Here is an 18,241-nt window from a genome sequence, read left to right as displayed (position 1 = left end):
CTTACAGGGGGTGAATATGGTGATCTCTACCACTGTATATATGTGTGTGCTTGCATTAGGGGATGTATGACAGTACCTGTATTACAGGTTTGCTGGTAAGCCCCTGCTGGCTAGCTCCGCCCCCAGGAAGCCGTATAAATATGCATGGGTTTCCCTGAGATGCCATTCTACAGCTGCAGCCAGAGGAATAGCATCTCACTGTAACAAAGCCTCTCTTGTACCTCATCGAGTCTTTCGTGTGCAATTGTTAGCGCCAATTAGCCAGTATCTACCGGCTTCCTGGGATCTACTGGCCTCCCTAACCGGGCGTTGTTCACTTCTGGTCCACACAAATGTGGACCAGGCGGAATGGCATCCAGGGGAGTCACCGTGAACTTTGGAGCTACCTGGGTGGCCAGGGACAATGCAGGGTGGCCCCTGACCCTCCCCCTTAAACATGGGCACCTTGGCACTGCCACCCTGGCACCTCCAAGGTGCCTGGGTATTACTGCTAAGTCAGCAGCAGCACTGCCAGGTTGGCAGTGCAACGATTAGGGCCCAAGGGGGGGCCATGCCCATGAAAGAAACGTGGAGAGGGGGTATGAACAGTAGGGGTGCAGGTGAGGCAAGAAGGGGCCTCTGGGAGGTTGGGGGGTGACAGGTGGGATTCTTAGAAGGGGAGGTCTGAAGAGGGGACCCCCCCCAGGTTCCTCATCATAGGGTGTCTTCAATTGGCGGGGTGGGGGATAATGCCCATGTGTGTGTGTGCGCGCGTGGGGGGGGGGTTAACACTGCCCATGGATGGGGGTGTGGGGAGCCCACAAGCTCACTTAGAGATTGGGGCACCCTTTCAAAATGGCGCCATATCTGCGTTCAGCTCCCCAGTGATGAAAAAAATTTCAAGTGTGGGTTAAACAGGTGAGAAACTCCCCAACGACCAGAAAAGTGACAAAGTGTCATTGAATAGTGGTGGGGTACCCCAAAACCAGGTAAGAATGACACTTTAAAATGGCATCACTCTTTGTATCAGTAATTACTGAAACAAATTAAGCCAAACCGTCCATAGAATATAAATTACATGTAAATCGTTCACTAACCATGGAGATTAAATGAAAATTCACATTTTGGTCACTTTTGGCATTGTTTGCAAAATGTGGGGCATTGAAAATAATTTAAGGCAGCACAGAAAGCGCTCTAAATCCTGCATCATATAACCAATGAGGAAAAATGATCAGAGCTCAGCTGTTTCTCAATGGGATAAAAAGGGAGGATAGTAGAGAAGGGAGGGAGTAGATATGGTCGGAAAAAAGCCAGAATAAATAAAATATAATTGCACACAACTTCATTTTTTTCAACAGTTTCAATTAATTATTTTTAAAATGTATTTGGCTTTTTAAAATTCTTCCTTCGGCATATTTAATTAAACCTCAAGCACATTGTGGCATAAACTGGTTTTCAGTGGATTAATGTGCGATGTCAAAAGCTTTTAAAAATGAAGGTAGTACTGGAATGAATCCAGTTTTTTGATTCTGTACGGCACTGCCCAAGTATGTTTGGTTTGCAGCCAACTTTTGAAAACACTTCTTCTTGGCAGTCCCTCAATATTGAGGATGACTTGCATCCACTCCAATTCGATGTGTTCTGAGATGGCTGATAAGCCCAAAGCATGATCTGCAGATTCCAGCCACATGCAGGGCTGATGGTGCACTCTTTCAAAATGGCGCCATATCTGCGTTCAGCTCCCCAGTGTTTGATGGTGTGTTGTTTGGAGGTTTTTGCCCTCCCTCCAAAGCCTCGACTTTGCCTCTGCACATTCCCGATGGGGTCTTTTGATGTGTTCAATGCCTTTCTGGATGATCCTTCTCCATTTTCCTTGGTCACAAGTCATCCTCTTCAGGGATGCTTTGAGGGCATCCCTAAAGCATTTCCACTGTCCTCCTGGCAGTCTCCTGGTGTGACCGAGTAGAGTACACAAGCAGTGAATTACTTTATGTAGTCATAACACTTTGGGAAATTTGATATTATTATCCTTGTATATCAGACAGCTTAGAAATTCGATATGCATTTAGCACAATGTTTATGCAAGTCATGACAACAACTGATAGGTAATGATTCTTGAGAGAAATTACAAAAGAAAATCAGCATTGTCTGGATCTACAGTCTTCTGCAGTAATCTTGGTATCATTCAAATTCATTTTTACTTTTGTTTCGATATACTTATAGAGAAGAGGTTAGAAACAGTCATGAGAGAAAGGCTCTTGTGCCAAATTATTCCAAATTTAGTAATTTGCAGATGTTTTCACAAAGTTGACTTTTTGCCAAATAAAACTGATCTTTTTACTTTGTCCCATTGTTAAAATTTAAATGCAGGTTAGTTACAGTTTTTAAAAAAAAGGTTTTGTTGATTCTTGAAATCTTTCATAGTTTTCATTCTCCCTAGCTCCAGTGTTGAAATTCGGAATCACATGATTTGTAATACACGGGCCGGATATTGAAGTCAGCGGCACAGTGACGACAATCGTCGTCAGTTTCAAAGAAAGCTGCTCACAAGATCTGGTGCTTTTCTGTGGCTCGAATTTCATCTGTCTCCATGTTAATTTGAATCTAGCAGCCACTCAAGATGGATCTGAACCACAATTTGCCATCAAGCAGGGTTAGCAGTCAATCACGTTGAAAAATTGTCAGTGCAAGCTAGAAAATAAAATGCACTGATTATCCTTCACGTTTTCTACATTTCACAGAGCGAAAAATAAATATTAACGTATGCAAATTAGAAGCTGATCTGACAAATTTTTTTTTTAATGAATTGTTAATGCAGTGGAAAAATTTGGTATTACACAAATATGAGGTTTGTTTTCCTGGGCATATGAGGTTGTTCACAAGTAATTATGACTTGGTACACCATTGAACACCTAGTTCCACCTCGTTAATAAGGTGGGGGGTTTTCCCAGTGCTTTTAACTGCGATATTACAGTGTAAATTGTGAGGTTCCTGTCAGCTCACTGATTTAGAAGGATAGCCACCTGCAGGGACTTCAGTAGCATACCCTGTGGAGGGGCAGGGATTCACAGATAGCAACTTATGCATTTGTGTGTTTAACTGCACAGTTGTGGACCCCAGAAGTTCCTATCAGCTTTGGAGGAGTAATGACACTGAATATTGACAGTTTCATAATAATCTTCAAAATCAGGGCAATTGAAAGAAAATACAACTTGGTGTGAAAATGCATCTGAGAGAAGCAAAAACAGAACATATGTTGGATTAAAAATGAGAATTCCCTGGGATTTTCTTTCAGCCACAACCAGAGCACCTTTTATGTATAATATTATAAGCATAGCTAAGTGCAATTTGGAGGGAAAAAATGCTGAGAATACTCTGTAGGTCAGATGCCCTTGCAAATGGAAAGTTGTTTCAAGTGGTGTTCCACGGGGCTTGGTGTTACATTTAACGATTTGTACGTGAACATGGGGGGACACGGTTGGGAAATTTGCTGACGACACAAAGATTGGCCAAGTAATGGATAGTGTAGAGGATAGCAATCATCTCCAAAACGATATAGATGGATTGGTGGAGTGGACGATAAAATGGTCGATGGATTTTAATACAGAGAAGTGTGAGCTTGTGCATCTAGGGATATCAGCAGTTATAGGGAGCACACAATAAATGGGAATATACTAAGAGGGGTAGATGAAGTGAGAGATCTTGGTGTGCAAGTTCACTGGTCCCTAAAGGCAGCTGTCCAAGTAGACAACATTGTAAAGAAAGCATATGGAACACTCCTTCATTGGCAGAGGTATAGAATATACAAGTAAGGATACAATGTTGGAATTATATAAAACACTGGTGAGGCCACAACTAGAGTATTGTGTGGAATTCTGGTCACCACATTACAGGAAGGACGTAATTGCTCTGGAGAGTGTGCAGAGGAGGTTCACAAGAATGTTGTCTAGGCTAGAAAAATGTGGCGAAGGGGAGGGTGATTTTCTATGGAACAAAGAAGGCTGAGGGGTGACTTGATTGAGGTGTACAAAATTATGAGGGGACGAGACAGAGTGGACAGAATAAATTTTTTTCCTTGGCGGAGAATTCTAGAACAAGGGGACATAGGTTCAAGATAAGTGGCAGAAGGTGTAGCGGGGACATGAGAAAGAACATTTTTATGCAGAGGGCAGTGGTGTCTGGAATTTGCTGCCCGAGTTGGTGGTGACGACAGAGACCCTAAAATCTTTTTTTGGTTAAATACCTGGATTGTAAGTGGTGTTAGCTACAGGGCTATGGACAAGGTGCAGAAATGTGGGATTAGAAAGGGCGCGTGGGTGTCCTCGGGCTGGCATGAACAAGATGAGCTGAATGGCCTCCTTCTACGCTGTAACTGTTCTATGGTTCTATGGTCAGACAGCATCTGTGGAGTGAGAAACTGAATATTTCAAGGCCGTTCACCTGATAAAAAGTCATCAACTTTAAAAGTTAACACTGGTTCTCTCTCCATAGATACTGCCAATGCTGGTGAGTATTTGCAGCATTTTCAGACTTTATTTCAGATTTTCATCATTCACAATATTTTACTTTTTATAAGTGTTATCTCATTCATTTCAGCTTTTGTCTGCAACTGATATTTGCAAGCTGTTAGATTTTTTAAACAGTTAGTTAACAAAATCTAAAATTTTGGAACTATTAAGCAGCTTGAGGTCGCATTTGTGAAGAAATAAAAAAGGTTTGTATTTGTTTATCAGAGCCAAAGGTGTTACAGATCATCAAATTCGTCTAAGAATAACCAAAATAACAATAGCAAAGATCTGTGAAATGATTAGGTGCAGTGTAAGATATTTATTTAACATAATAGCATACAATGGAAGAGGATATGATGAGAGAAACTAAAACACATTAATGATATCCAGAGAATGTGGAAATAATTAAAGTAAGTCCGCTGTGAGAATGACAAATGGAAATCTTGCAAAGCTGGGCAGCGTTGCAGCGACCCTGGAGTCTGATGGAAGTAAAAAGCAGGTGCATCACAGGCATGCTGACTCTCACATCCTCCCCCGCCAGCACTGTGTCTAGGGGTAGTTCCCCATCTCAAGCACCAACCCTCTTCCATTCTTAGAGGGATTGGTGCGTCCATCCTACATCAGCCAGTGTCATAGAAGAGAAATGGCAACTATAGCTAAGGCCTGAAGTTGTTAGTTAAATCTATGCTAATCCAATGGTGTTTTACATTATTTTGTTTTGACCTTTCAGCACAAAGACTGCTATATTTCTTTGCATACATGAAAATTATGCATGTGCAACTATCTCTGCATTTAAGCTAGTCAGCTTTGTTTTAACTTAAAGGATTATAGCAGTAGCAGAATTTATGTGACACAATTTACTTGGCCAGAACCATTCCATTGTGAGACTGATATGATGTTGTTGGTTATTGGGTGTATTTTGTATTTGATATACTATTTTGGCCTATTTTTCATTCTATTGTAAAATAAAAGGTACCTGAGCGTGCTATTTTACAAAGTACCTCCTACTCGGATGGGGGCTGTGTGGGGATGAGGTGGAGGTCTGTGGAGTGGGGAATGATGTAAGTCAGGCTGTGTGCAGATTGGGGTGAGGTGGGGATATGTGGGGGATGAGGTAAGGATGTGAGGGTGGGGGCTAAAATGAGAATGTAGGAATGGTGTAAGTGCTGAAGTAAGAATGTGAGGGTAGGTAGGGGCTGAGGTGAGGATGAGAGGGTGGATATCAGATGAGGATGTGGGGGTGGCAGATGGGGTGAGGGGGTGGGGGTGAGGATGTGGGGGTTGGGAGGAAGTGAGAATGTGAGGTTGGGGATGAGGTCTGAGGGTGGGGGGGTGAGGTGTTTTTCCCTCACCATTGTTCCCCCTCCCCTCCCACTCCACGTGGACCAACTGTTCCTAGTTGCCCTTGAATACATTGCTCCCCTTTGTTCTGGCATTCACACATTCTAATCACTTTATGTGCCACTATCAGCACTCTTCTTTGCCTTAATCACCTCTATTTACATTCCTTCTGTCTTTCAGTCCTCGACATTGTTATGTTCTGTGTTGCGGCTGTGGTAAAGATGCACACAGAATATTTAGTTCTTTGACTGGTAAAATAGTTTATTAACAAATGAACACGTGGAAAGATAACTAACGAACTATAATACAAATGACAACAAATAAGTGAATTCTCCTGGAGGTACTTCTAATGTGACTGTCCTCTTGTATGACTTAATGCCGATCTGTGGAGTCACATGATGGATTACTGTCCCCACCTGCTGGTCAGAGGTTGTACATCCAACTGTATACATTGCTATGCATAAGCATGTCACCACAGACATTTTTGTCAATCTCCGCCTATCACTGCCCCCCTACCCAGTCCCACCATTCACGCCCCCACTGCAGTATAAATCTGACACCATTTTCAGTTCGCTCTAGCTTTGACAAAGAGCCATCCAGACTCAAAACGTCAGCTCCCTTCTCTGTACACAGATGCTGTCAGACCTGCTGAGATTGTCCAGTATTTTCTGTTTTTGTCCCAAAATGGAACCGACCATACCTTTTATTTATTAATCAACTGTAGAGGAACAGATTTATAGAACTGCTAATTCATTTTAACAAGAAAAAAGTATTTATTAAATATGGAAAAATAGTGTTATAATACAATACTACAATGCTACCCCTTATCTTAACAATGAAACATATGTTTTGAGATTAACACGATGACAAAGTACATTTGAAGCTACAGTACTCTCATTGCCACACAAAGTCCCTTTTTTAAAGCCACACAGATTGACTGGTCAAATACACACTCTGCTCTGAAATCCCAAGTGAATGCCTGGATGTCTCCTCAGAATCCCCGATAATGATTGTTACGTAAGAGTTTCCAAAGTCTACTTCCCAAAACATGCATTAAAATCTTCTCTCATAAACATGCTTTCCGTTAGTGATTTGCATTTTGAAATCCAGTCCAGATTTTCAAAACCCCATGTGAACAGAGCTCCCACTCCACTTCCAGCAGTGAATCCTGTCCAACATTTAGCACCAACCCTTCGGGCTTCCTGGGCGGGATTCTGCCAGCCCTGGGCCGGGCCGACGCCGGCACGCGATTCTCCACAGAGCGGAGAATTGGCGCCGGCGTGGTGCTGGTCGTGGGCCACTCTTTGCGGCCGGCCCGCTGATTCTCTGGCCCGGATGGTCAAGCGGCCATAGGAAAAGAGCCTATGTTCCACAAAAACATCTGGTTCACTAATGCCCTTTAGGGAAGGAAATCTGCCATCCTTACCTGGTCTGGCTGACATGTGACTCCAGACCCGCAGCAATGTGGTTGACTCTTAACTGCCCTCTGAACTGGCTTTGCAAGCCACTCAGTTATTAAACTATTACAGAAAAGTCAATAAGGAATGAAACAGGAGGTATACCCAGCCATGTCGACCCTGCAAAGTCCTCCTTACTAACATTTGGGAATTTGTGCCAAAAGTGGGAGAGCTCGACCACAAGCCTGGGGCGGCATTCTCCCCTACCCGGCGGGGCGGGGGGTCCCGGCGTAGGGGAGTGGCACCAACCACTCCGGCGCCGATTCTCCGCTCTGTGGAGAATCGCGTGCCGGCGTCGGCCCGGGGCTGGCCGCCGAGGTTTGAACCACCTCTGATGGCGGCGGGATCGGTGGCGCGAGCGGGCCCCCGGGGTCCTGGGGCCCCCACGGTGGCCAGGCCCGCGATCGGGGCCCACCGATCGGTGGGCGGGCCAGTGCCGTGGGGGCACGTTTGTGGTCGAGCTCGCCCACTTTTGGCACAAATCGTCAATACCACTATTCATCCTTATCTATAAGTAATGTAAAGGGTAACAAAACACTGTGCATCCTCAGTACAAGTAAATTCTGCACAGCCCTCACGTCATACAACCAACTCAGCATGCTCCCCAATAGAAAGGCAGAGACCTACAAATAATCCCCAAATAAGGAAATATCTCCCTATTGGATACACTGAAACCCAAGAATTAGAATTTAACACAGATCCAGAAGCAGAGTGGGCTGACCTCGTTACCCACATCATTCCCCCAATACCACATATCAAAACCAAGATTGAATGCAAACGGTAATTCACAATAAACTACGGCCTCCCTTATTCTACCATCGGAGCACGCCAGTGGATGAATATCATCAAAGGAAAAAAATAGACAATTCTAATTTTCACAGGATAACATGATAAGCACAACTGTGCTCATAGATCGTTACACCCTTGTCAGGATAAAAGGCAATAACACAAAATCAGGAGTATAATCACAAGGAAACAAAGTTCAGGGTTAATGATGAACTGCAGGATAATTAACCATCCACAGAGCTTGGAAAGGTCAAAACCATGAGGGGATCATCGAGCAACATCCAGAATCTAGCCAGAGTTTCACCAAAACCTTTTCACATCTGTCATGTCGTCCTCCTGAAGCCTCGGTAAGGAGGAACATAGACCCCAGCAGATTGCAAAGACCCATCGCGTCTGGCTGCCTCCAGCCCTTTTGGATGAACACCAAAGACAAGACAATGTAAGACCAATGGTTGGAGTCTTCGACGGACCCAGGCCTCAAAGACCGGATGCAGTGTACTCCGTTAAACTCAAAACACCCAGCCTTCAAATTGAAATTGTGAAAGCATAGCAAAGTTCTCAAATTCAGTCGCAAATTCATCCCCAGCTTCCCTCGGTGCGCAGCTACTCCTTCTCGGGGCCCCACCTCCCTGAATCAACCAGGATGTTTGACATACTGTGCAGCAGTATTTACGAGAACTAAAGGTGAGCCCCCACCAAGGAAATTACACAATGGACTGACAAGATTTCCTTCTCCGCTTCGTCCATTCTCTTTAGGAAATCTTGCAATTCACCAAAGTGAGCACCAATAATCTGTCGGGGAGCTGAGACTGTCATCCACAACTTCACTCACAATAGCAACCACCATCTCAATGCCAATGGCATCGCCAAAGCGTAGACCCATTTACCAGCGAAACTGCCCACTGCGAACTGGGCCTCACCCCAGCCGTCTCTGAGCACCTCAATCAAGCAAGGTTTTTCTTGATTTAACTCCGCTCCCCATCGCGAAAATTGAGCCAGGATCTTCCAGGAACATAGCACAGATTGTACACATCAGCATCAAATAATTATGGATTGTGCACCTGGATAAAAAAAAAGCATTAAAAGATCAGCAGTGTCAGAGCTTCAAAAATGCAGCCGCTCCTGCACTTACATCACATGACCCCCCCTCCCAGAAGGGCTACTGCTGACAGTCAGCAATAGTTTTTAATGAGTCAGCCATTTTTAATCCCCATTGTAATTTCTCCTGTCTCAGCTCAAAGGCAGTCATGCTTACTCTTGCTGTTCTCTTCATTTTATTTACCTGCAGAAGCACTTAGGATTTGTATTTGCATTTCTAGTGTAATTTTGAGTTATTTTCTCCATCTTCATCAGTTTACTTGGTGCTTTCTGAAACATTCCCAATCCTCAGGTTTACTGTTCTTGGCATAATTATAAGCTTATTCTTTATATCTAATACTGTCTTTAATGTTGTTCGTCATTCATGGACTTTTGTCATGGAGTTTCCTGTTCCCTCTTGTTCTTGGAAAACATTCCATGAACCTGTCCTCCAAACTACTTTTGCTGCTTTGATTTTAATTTGAAATGAAGATTGAAGTTCCCACATGATTAATGCATTAATCTTGTTACAAGCTCCTTCTATTCCTGAATTAATACCCTGTCCAATAGATAGCTACTGTTAGGAGTCTTGTAAACCACTTGCACCAATCTTCCTGCTGCTTGTTATTTCTTATCACTACACGTACTGATCTGCTTCCTGCTCTTCTGAACCAAGATCCGCCTTCTCTCCTGTAATGATGTTTTATTTTATTGTCAAAGCTAACCACTACCAGCCCTCCTCAAATCATTTCCGTTTTGTCTGTCTTTTTGAAACTTCGTGGGTGCAATTTACTCTTGATTTGTTAGAAATAAGTGTTAATCACACCCAAAGTGTGCTGTTTGCATACAGTTTCCTGTGGTAAAATCATTATCATAGCTATTTACAACTCCATGTGCAGATTTAGACTTTGCAAGAAGTCTGACAATATTTGGAACAGATTGTTGCCGCGTAAGTGAAATTTAAAGGGACACAGAAAAGATATTTGGGACAAGTCTCAACCCATTTGCAGCCTTTGATAAGACTGAGGTGGTGGAGGGACAAGTTATGTTGGTTGGAAATGAAATGAAGGGAAAATACAAGGTGCTGTTATGATGTAGCTCACTGTTTGAAGGTGATGATGCTTGAGGTAGGTACAAGAAAAGTGGCTTCTTGGCTGTTCCAGGGCACCCTTCCCATTGGTCCCTATTTCAGTGTCTCAGTAAGGAGACAGGCACATATTTGCTGCCATAAGTGACTGGTACTGTCCACTGGTAGTACCAGTTCTAAGGTGCATGGTAGTAACAGGTGTGTTGGTAGCCAAAAGCACAGTACTGCTCCTGCTTCTCTGATATTAAGGACCCCGTGCAGACAATCCTGCAGATGTGTTTTCTGGTATTTTGGTGTGTCTGGTTACTCAGACTATGTTGAACGACTTTCAAGCAGCAACGTGGAATGCTTGATGCGTTATACCTAAGATACTTCATTCCAAGTTAACATCCAGCATTACAGTTGGTCAGTTTTTGGAAATGTCTTACAATTGCTCGTGATTCCAGTTTGAGCAATATCATCCAAATGCAAGTTTATTACTCAGTCATTATTACAGTTGACTCATAAAACCTGTTTTTCAGAAAGCATAAGATGGTCAAACTTGGCTTGTGTAGATGTTGATGTTGTGAGTTCTGAGTTTTGAGGGGTTATTCTCTGTTATTCTAAAACCTAATTTGTGAATTGTGCCACTTGATTTCAGAGTGTAAATTGAAACTAGTTGTCGTCTTGCCAGAATTCCAGACTTGGACATTGGACATTACAAAAGTAAAATGGGAAAAATGGTCAAACCATAGCTTACAAGGAAAATTAAAGATAGTATTAGATCCAAGGAAGAAGCATACAAATTGGCCAAGAAAAATAACAGACCTGAGGATTGGAAGCAGTTTAAAATTAAGCAAAGGGATTGATTAAGAAGAGGGAAATAGAGTACAAGGGTAAGCTTGCGTGGAACATAAAAACTGACTGTAGAAGTTTCTATTGGTATGTGAAGAGAACAAGATTTGTAAAGAGAAGTGTAGGTCAGAAATGGGAATTTATCATGGGGAACAAAGAAATTACTGATTAATAAAATACATAATTTGGTTCTGTCTTCACAAAGGAACACAAATAACAGAAAAGTTGGGGAACACAAGGTTTAGTGAGAGGGAGGAACTGAAGATCAGTATTAGTAGAGAAATGGTACGGAGGAAATTGATGGATTTCAAGGCTGATAAACCCGCAGGGTCTGATAATTTACATCCCAGAGTAATTAAGGAAGTAGACCTAGAAATTGTGGATGCATTGGTGGTCATCTTCCATCTTCCAACATTCTATTGACTCTGGAACAATTCCTACAAATTGGAGGGTAGCTAATGTAACCTCACTATTTAAAAAAGAACGTAGAGAGAAAAAAGGGAATTATAGACCAGGAAGCCTGACGCTGGTAGTGGGGAAGAGCCAAGAATCCATTTTCAGAGATATGTTTCCAAATATCAGGCTGTACAGTGGGGTACCGGAGTGATCGGTGCTAGGACCCCAGGTGTCCACAATATTTATTAATGATTTAGATGAGGGGAAAAAATGTAACATCTCCACATTTGCAGATGACACAAAGCTGAGTGGGAGGGTGAGCTGTGAGGAGAATGCAGAGATGCTTCACTGTGATTTGGACAAATTGAGAGAGTGGGTAAATGAATGGCAGACGCAGTATAATTTGGATAAATGTGAGGTTATCCACTTCGGTAGCAAAAACGGGAAGGCAGATTATTATCTGAATGACCATAAATTAGGAGAGGCGAATATGCAACAAGACCAGTCGCTGAATGGAAGTATGCAAGTGCAGCAGGTGGTAAAGAAGACAAATGGTATGTTGGCTTTCATGGTGAGAGGATCTGAGTATAGGAGCAGAGATGTTTTGCTGCGCTTATACAGGGCCTTGGTGAGACCACACTTGGATATTGTTTGCAGTTTTGGTTTCCTTATCTAAGGAAGGATGTTCGTACAATAGAGTAAGTGCAGTGAAGGTTTATCACACTGATTCCTCGGATGGTGGTACTGACATACGAGGAGAAATTAAGGTGGTTACGATTGTATTCGCTGGAGTTCAGAAGAATGAGAGGGATCCCTTGAAACCTCGAAAATTCTAAAAGGACAGGGTAGATGTAAGAAGGATGTTCCCGATGGCGAGGGTGTCCAGAACCAGGAGCCACAGCCTGAGATACGGGGTAGAGCATTTAGGACAGAGATGAGGAGAAATCGTTTCACCTGCATGCGTGAACCCATGCAGTCCCTTCGGCGCCAGCTGGCGCGGTGCCAACCCCTCCGGCATCCACACACCCCGGAAATACAGAGAATTCGCACTTTTAGGGGCTGTTGACACCAGAGTGGTTGCCGCCGGTTTTCCCGCTGGCGTGGGAACTTAGTCCCCGGAAAGGAGAATCCCGCCCACAGCCTCCCAAACTGTAGTAATTTCTCACAATCATTACTGCAGATATCTTTCTGGCCACTCACAATCCAATGCCTTTTGAACTCTCTGTGACTTTACTTAACAGTAATCTGTTCTGGTTCCCAGATTCCTCTGTTCCAGTAATATCAGCCTTTTGGAAACTTCTCTTCATTTTTCTAGTTTCCTTAACTAGCTGAACTTTAGATTTCCGGCATCTGTTCTCTTAACCATCACTCCATGGTATGGCCTTTCTTTTAACAAGACTGAGAGAGATGATCTCTCTTTAATCTTCTCAAGCCAACTGCTTCTAGCAGAGCTGTGAGAGTGCCTTCTCTCTCTCACTACTTATCTTCAACTGCAATCATAATAACTAAACTTAAAAGTTTCTCTACTTTACCTGAGAAGCCACTGCTGGTTTATTTAATCTTCATGCCGTACTCCTCTATAAGCACAATAGAATCACAGTTGGAATTGAAACCTATCCCCCACAAAACATTGGTCCAGCATGAATCTAACTATAGGTTTTAGCCTTCCACGCACAGAAACATTAAATTAAACCCACTTAAAACTATACCTTATTTTTAAGTTTACCAACACAAATATAAATCCCTTAAAACTACCTTTGTTTTTCTAACACTGTCCTCAAAACAAATACTACATGGTACTCATTGCATAGCATGGCCTTCATCTATATTGTTATATTTTAATGGAGCTCCTGCTTCCCGTCTTACACAGGACTTCTTCTGTCAAGATTTCAGTGACCTGAAGTTTACTGTGATGTGATGTGTCTGGATCACAGAATCATACAGTGCAGTAGAGGCCCTTCAGCCCATCAAGTCTGCATCGACATATGAAAAACACATGACCCACCTACATAATCCCATTTACCAGCACTTGGCCCATAGCTTTGAATGTTATATCATCCAGGTACATTTTAAAGGATGTGAAGCAACCCATCTCTACCATCCTCCCAGGCAGTGCATTCCAGATCATCACCACCCTCTGCATAAAAATGTGTTTCCTCACATCCCGCCTAAACCTCCTGCCCCTCACCTTGAACTTGTGTCCCCTCGTGGCAAACTCTGAAACTATGGGGAACAGTTGCTTCATATCCACCCTGTCCATGCCCCTTATAATCTTGTACACCTCTATCAGGTCGTCCCTCAGTCTTCTCTGCTCCAATGAAAACAACCCAAACCTAACCAACCTCTCTTCATAACTTAAATGTTCCATCCCAGGCAACATCTTGATGAATATCCTCTGCATTCCCTCCATTACAATCAGATCCTTCCTATAATGTGGCGACCAGAATGGCGCACAGTACTCCAGCTGTGATCTCACCAAAGTCCTGTACAACTCCAACATGACGCCCCTGCTTTTGTAATCTATACCTCCATTGAAGAGCCAACGTATCTCTAACCATTTTATAATAAGCTAAACCCGACTGTAAAATAATTCTCATTGAGTAATTTGCTGCTATGGAGGTCTTGATGTAAATTATTTAAGCAAATTCAGTAATAGCTATCAGAAATCCTATAGCAACAAGTCTAGGCAACTTAATCATTAACAAAAACATCCATTAAAATGTGGGAGGAACCTATCGATTGGTGTGATTTATGTACAAAGTTTAGCAGGACCTGAAAATAACCAGCTGTTTCTATGTTTCCATTTAAGAGAATAATTTTAATTGATCCGTGGCACAGTAGTATAATGGTTAGCACAGTTGCTTCACAGCTCCAGGGTCCCAGGTTCGATTCCCGGCTGCGACACTGTCTGTGTGGAGTCTGCACGTTCTCCCCGTGTCTGCGTGGGTTTCTTCCGTGTGCTCCGGTTTCCTCCCACAGTCCAAAGATGTGCAGGTTAGGTGGATTGGCCATGCTAAATTGCCCTTAGTGTCCAAAAAGGTTAAGTGGGGGTTACTGGGTTACGGGAATAGGGTAGATACGTGGGTTTGAGTAGGGTGCTCTTTGTAAGCTGCAGACTTGATGGGCCGAATGGCCTCCTTCTGCACTGTAAATTCTATGATTCTATAGATTTCATTGACTTTTAATCATTTTGGCTCTCTACTTTTTAGCTCATTTATATTAACTAGCATTCAAACATAAAGTGAAAAATAACTTGTTTTATTACTGCCCTGTACTCAGAACCATTGTTCATGAATACATAGGGACACTTACGCCTGTTATCGCTGTAATATTAACAACATTGCATTTTATATGTGTTGTAGTATTTCCAGCATTTCTACTCCTCCAGATCCAACTGGATCACAGGGAATGTAATTGCAATGAAACATAGGTTGCAGCAGCCCAGTTTGTATTTTAACCTCGTATGATTGACTGATTTAATTATAGCTGTAGCTTCTGTCCCAAAAGTTCAGATTCAGTACAGCAGAAGAAATAGAAATTGATGCCCCTGACTTATTTCAGGCAGATCGTTTCATGAGACATTTGGAATTCATGAGTTTGCCCTTAACAGATTCGTGCTAATGGTCGCTTGGATTTCGACTTGACAAAATCAAAGTATAGTATAGATGTGGCTTTGCTGTCAGGCAATCACTGCCGCCTTAAACTCTCATGTAAAAGTGTGTCACATGTATTTCACTGGTTATTCGCTCTTCAAATTCATTACATAATATATAGTGTTTTTTAGTAAGCTTTTTGCCTGTGTGGGAAGAGGGTGTGTTCACTTGGATACTTAATGGCTTACATTTAAATGCAAACTGGTATTTTAGTTCTCTCAGGAAAATAATGCTTTTGGAACTTTTGACCTCAAGTTAATTTTTGGCATTTCAAAAAAAAACAACACTCCGGCATTTATTGCGTTTTCATGTGTTTTGTTCAGAATATTCAGCAATGTTTAGGTGAAAGGATTAAAATTACAGGACATAGATAATATGCACAAGCTGTTAATTAGCTCTCTCCCTAAAGAAAATGACAACTCCATTACTTTCCTTAAAAGTGTTTAATTTATACTTAATGATCTCAAGCAACAAGAGAGAGCAGCAGAATACAGATTCCTCTGAGCAGTGAAGTTCAAGGTTCACCACATTGCAAGTACTTCTTTGCTAAAAATAATGGATAGAGATTTCCTTAATTGTTTACTCTGCATTGTCTAATGGTTGTGCAGTATTTACTCAGCCATCAATCTGGCCATGTATTTAAATTGAGTTTGAGCAGTGGGAACTTTACATGCCTAAATTTGATGGGTTTCCGCATTGGCTGGGGAAAATTGGCAGCCTTAGGCCAGGATTTTCTGGCCTCGCCAGCAGTCGGCATTGGGGCAGGCGGGATGGGAAAATCATAGAATTTACAGTGCAGAAGAAGGTCATTCGGCCCATCGAGTCTGCACCGGCCCTTGGAAAGAGCAATCCGTAACCTAATAACCCCACCTAACCTTTTTGAACTCTAAGGGCAATTTGGCAAGGCCAATCCACCTAATCTGCACATTTTTGGACTGTGGGAGGAAACCAGAGCACCCGGAGGAAACCCACGCAGACACGGGGAGAACATGCAGACTCCACAGTTTGTGGTTTACAAGTTCAGTGACCTATATTAGTGCAACTGGAATTGGGTTTAATCACAGAAAATAAACATCTTAATCAGTGTGTCTAATGCATCAATTGTGAGTAACTTAAATGACTGAAGAGACTTTTAAAAATATCTGTGCAGAACCATTTATTAGTTTTATTGGTGTACTCTTATACATTTTTTGGCAACTGTTATCATTTTCAAATTCAGTGCTTATAAAAGATGTCTGCAATAGTGCCATTGCATCTAAATAAAACTACTTAATTTAAGTGGCCTCCTGGAAGGGCCAGAAATTAGATAATTGGTGGAAAATCACCACACTCATTAACTCAACCTGGTGCCTGGTCAGTTTTGTGGTCAGCTCCAGATACCAGCAAAATAATTTTTAGTTCAGTGTAAATCAGGGGTGGGCAAACTTTTCCGTGCAAGGGCCGCATTCAGAAATTCACAATTCACAAAGGGCCGCATAGTATATTAAGTAAAATAATTACTTCACCCGGTTATGATTCTGGGCGCCTCATATAGAACATAGAACAGTACAGCACAGAACAGGCCCTTCGGCCCTCGATGTTGTGCCAAGCAATGATCACCCTACTCAAGTCAACGTATTCACCCTATACCAGTAAGTAACCCAACAGCCCCCCCACCCATTAACCTTTAAAAAAAAAATTATTTTTTTTAAAAAAAAAATTTTTTTTTTTTTTTTAAATGACTTGGTGGGCCGCAGAAATACCTTTGGCGGGCCGCATGCGGCCCGCGGGCCGTAGTTTGCCCACCCCTGGTGTAAATGGTTAGCGCCGAGGTGTAACTTGTGCTTAAAATTTCTCAATCTTTTACGTTGGCCCTGGTTTGGCTGATTTCAGGCAAATTAAACCAGCGGATCCTTAGCAGAAACTTTACGTCGCAAGGTTTTGATAATTCCAATATAAGATTTAATCACAGTCTTTTCAAATCCCTTTATAGCAATGTGTTCAGTTTAGTGGCCCAGCATTGATTATTTTCCAGGCCAGAAAGCAGTCAACTCGTCTTCAGATAATGCTGGCTGTTCCCATCAACATATCAAACTGCAGCGGATCCCAGGCCATGGCCAAGGAGACTTCCTTAGCCAAGATGCACTTTATTTTTCTTGGAGTGGACACAGTTTACACCCCCAAAAAAGGCACCTTCATCTAAAAATTTGCAATGGAGATCAGGGGCCAGATTTTCCCCTTCGAGGTGTGAATACCCTTTCCTGACCCCGAGAGCTTGCCTCCTACCTGCCCAATACTTCAGTTGAATCAGCTTCTTACTGTGTTTAATCTACAGGAAAAGAGAAAGAGAGGCTAGAATGGCTTGGGGGCAAGATTATGTGTTGTGTTGCCCTTGCAAGAACATGAAATTTTATTTGCAAGGATATCTGTGCTCCCATGCTACGAGATGGAGCAGCAACAGATGGTCCACACAAACGTACAGTTGTCACTTGGCCCTTCAACTTCACTGTCTCCAGCAGCTTCTGTGTCATAAAAGCAAATTACTGCGGATGCTGGAATCTGAAACGAAAGGGAAAATGCTGGAAAATCTCAGCAAGTCTGGCAGCATCTGTAGGGAGAGAAAAGAGCTAATATTTCGAGTCCGATGACTCTCGGTCAAAGCTCAAAAGCAGTGAAGTAGGATAGTGAGGGAGGGACTTACGGAAATCCTGTTGGTGAGAAGAGCAGTACTTCTTCAGGGTAGGCATTCCTGGAAGAGAGGTGGCAGTGAGTTCAACACTGGATAAAAGCAAATTACTGCGGATGCTGGAATCTGAAACGAAAGGGAAAATGCTGGAAAATCTCAGCAAGTCTGGCAGCATCTGTAGGGAGAGAAAAGAGCTAACGTTTCGAGTCCGATGACTCTTTGTCAAAGCTTTGACAAAGAGTCATCGGACTCGAAACGTTAGCTTCTGTGTCATGTTCTATTCACCCTGCTCAGGACCTCCAGTGTTTTCTCTAGTGGGGCAAGAAGCCAATAGTCAATAATGCCAACACCTGTGATTATGGGCCATGTTCTTCTTGGAGAGAAAACAGGAAATATTGTGGGTCAAGTATTCTGTCAGAAGTCAAAGAAACAGAAGGAGATTATAGCAGCTGCAAGAG

General features: G+C 42.7%; 1 protein-coding gene across 7 annotated transcripts in view; it reads left to right on the top strand.

Annotated features, from left to right (window-relative positions):
- The window catches only part of LOC119972654 (lethal(3)malignant brain tumor-like protein 1), a 408,364-nt gene that overhangs the window by 299,003 nt on the left and 91,120 nt on the right, over positions 1–18,241 (top strand). The gene's annotated exons all lie outside the window — the stretch shown is intronic.

The sequence above is a fragment of the Scyliorhinus canicula genome, chromosome 10 (genome assembly GCF_902713615.1).
Source record: "Scyliorhinus canicula chromosome 10, sScyCan1.1, whole genome shotgun sequence".
NCBI classification, from domain to species: Eukaryota; Metazoa; Chordata; class Chondrichthyes; order Carcharhiniformes; family Scyliorhinidae; genus Scyliorhinus; species Scyliorhinus canicula.
Note: the sequence above shows the minus strand (reverse complement) of the source record. Positions and strands in the feature narration are given on the sequence as shown.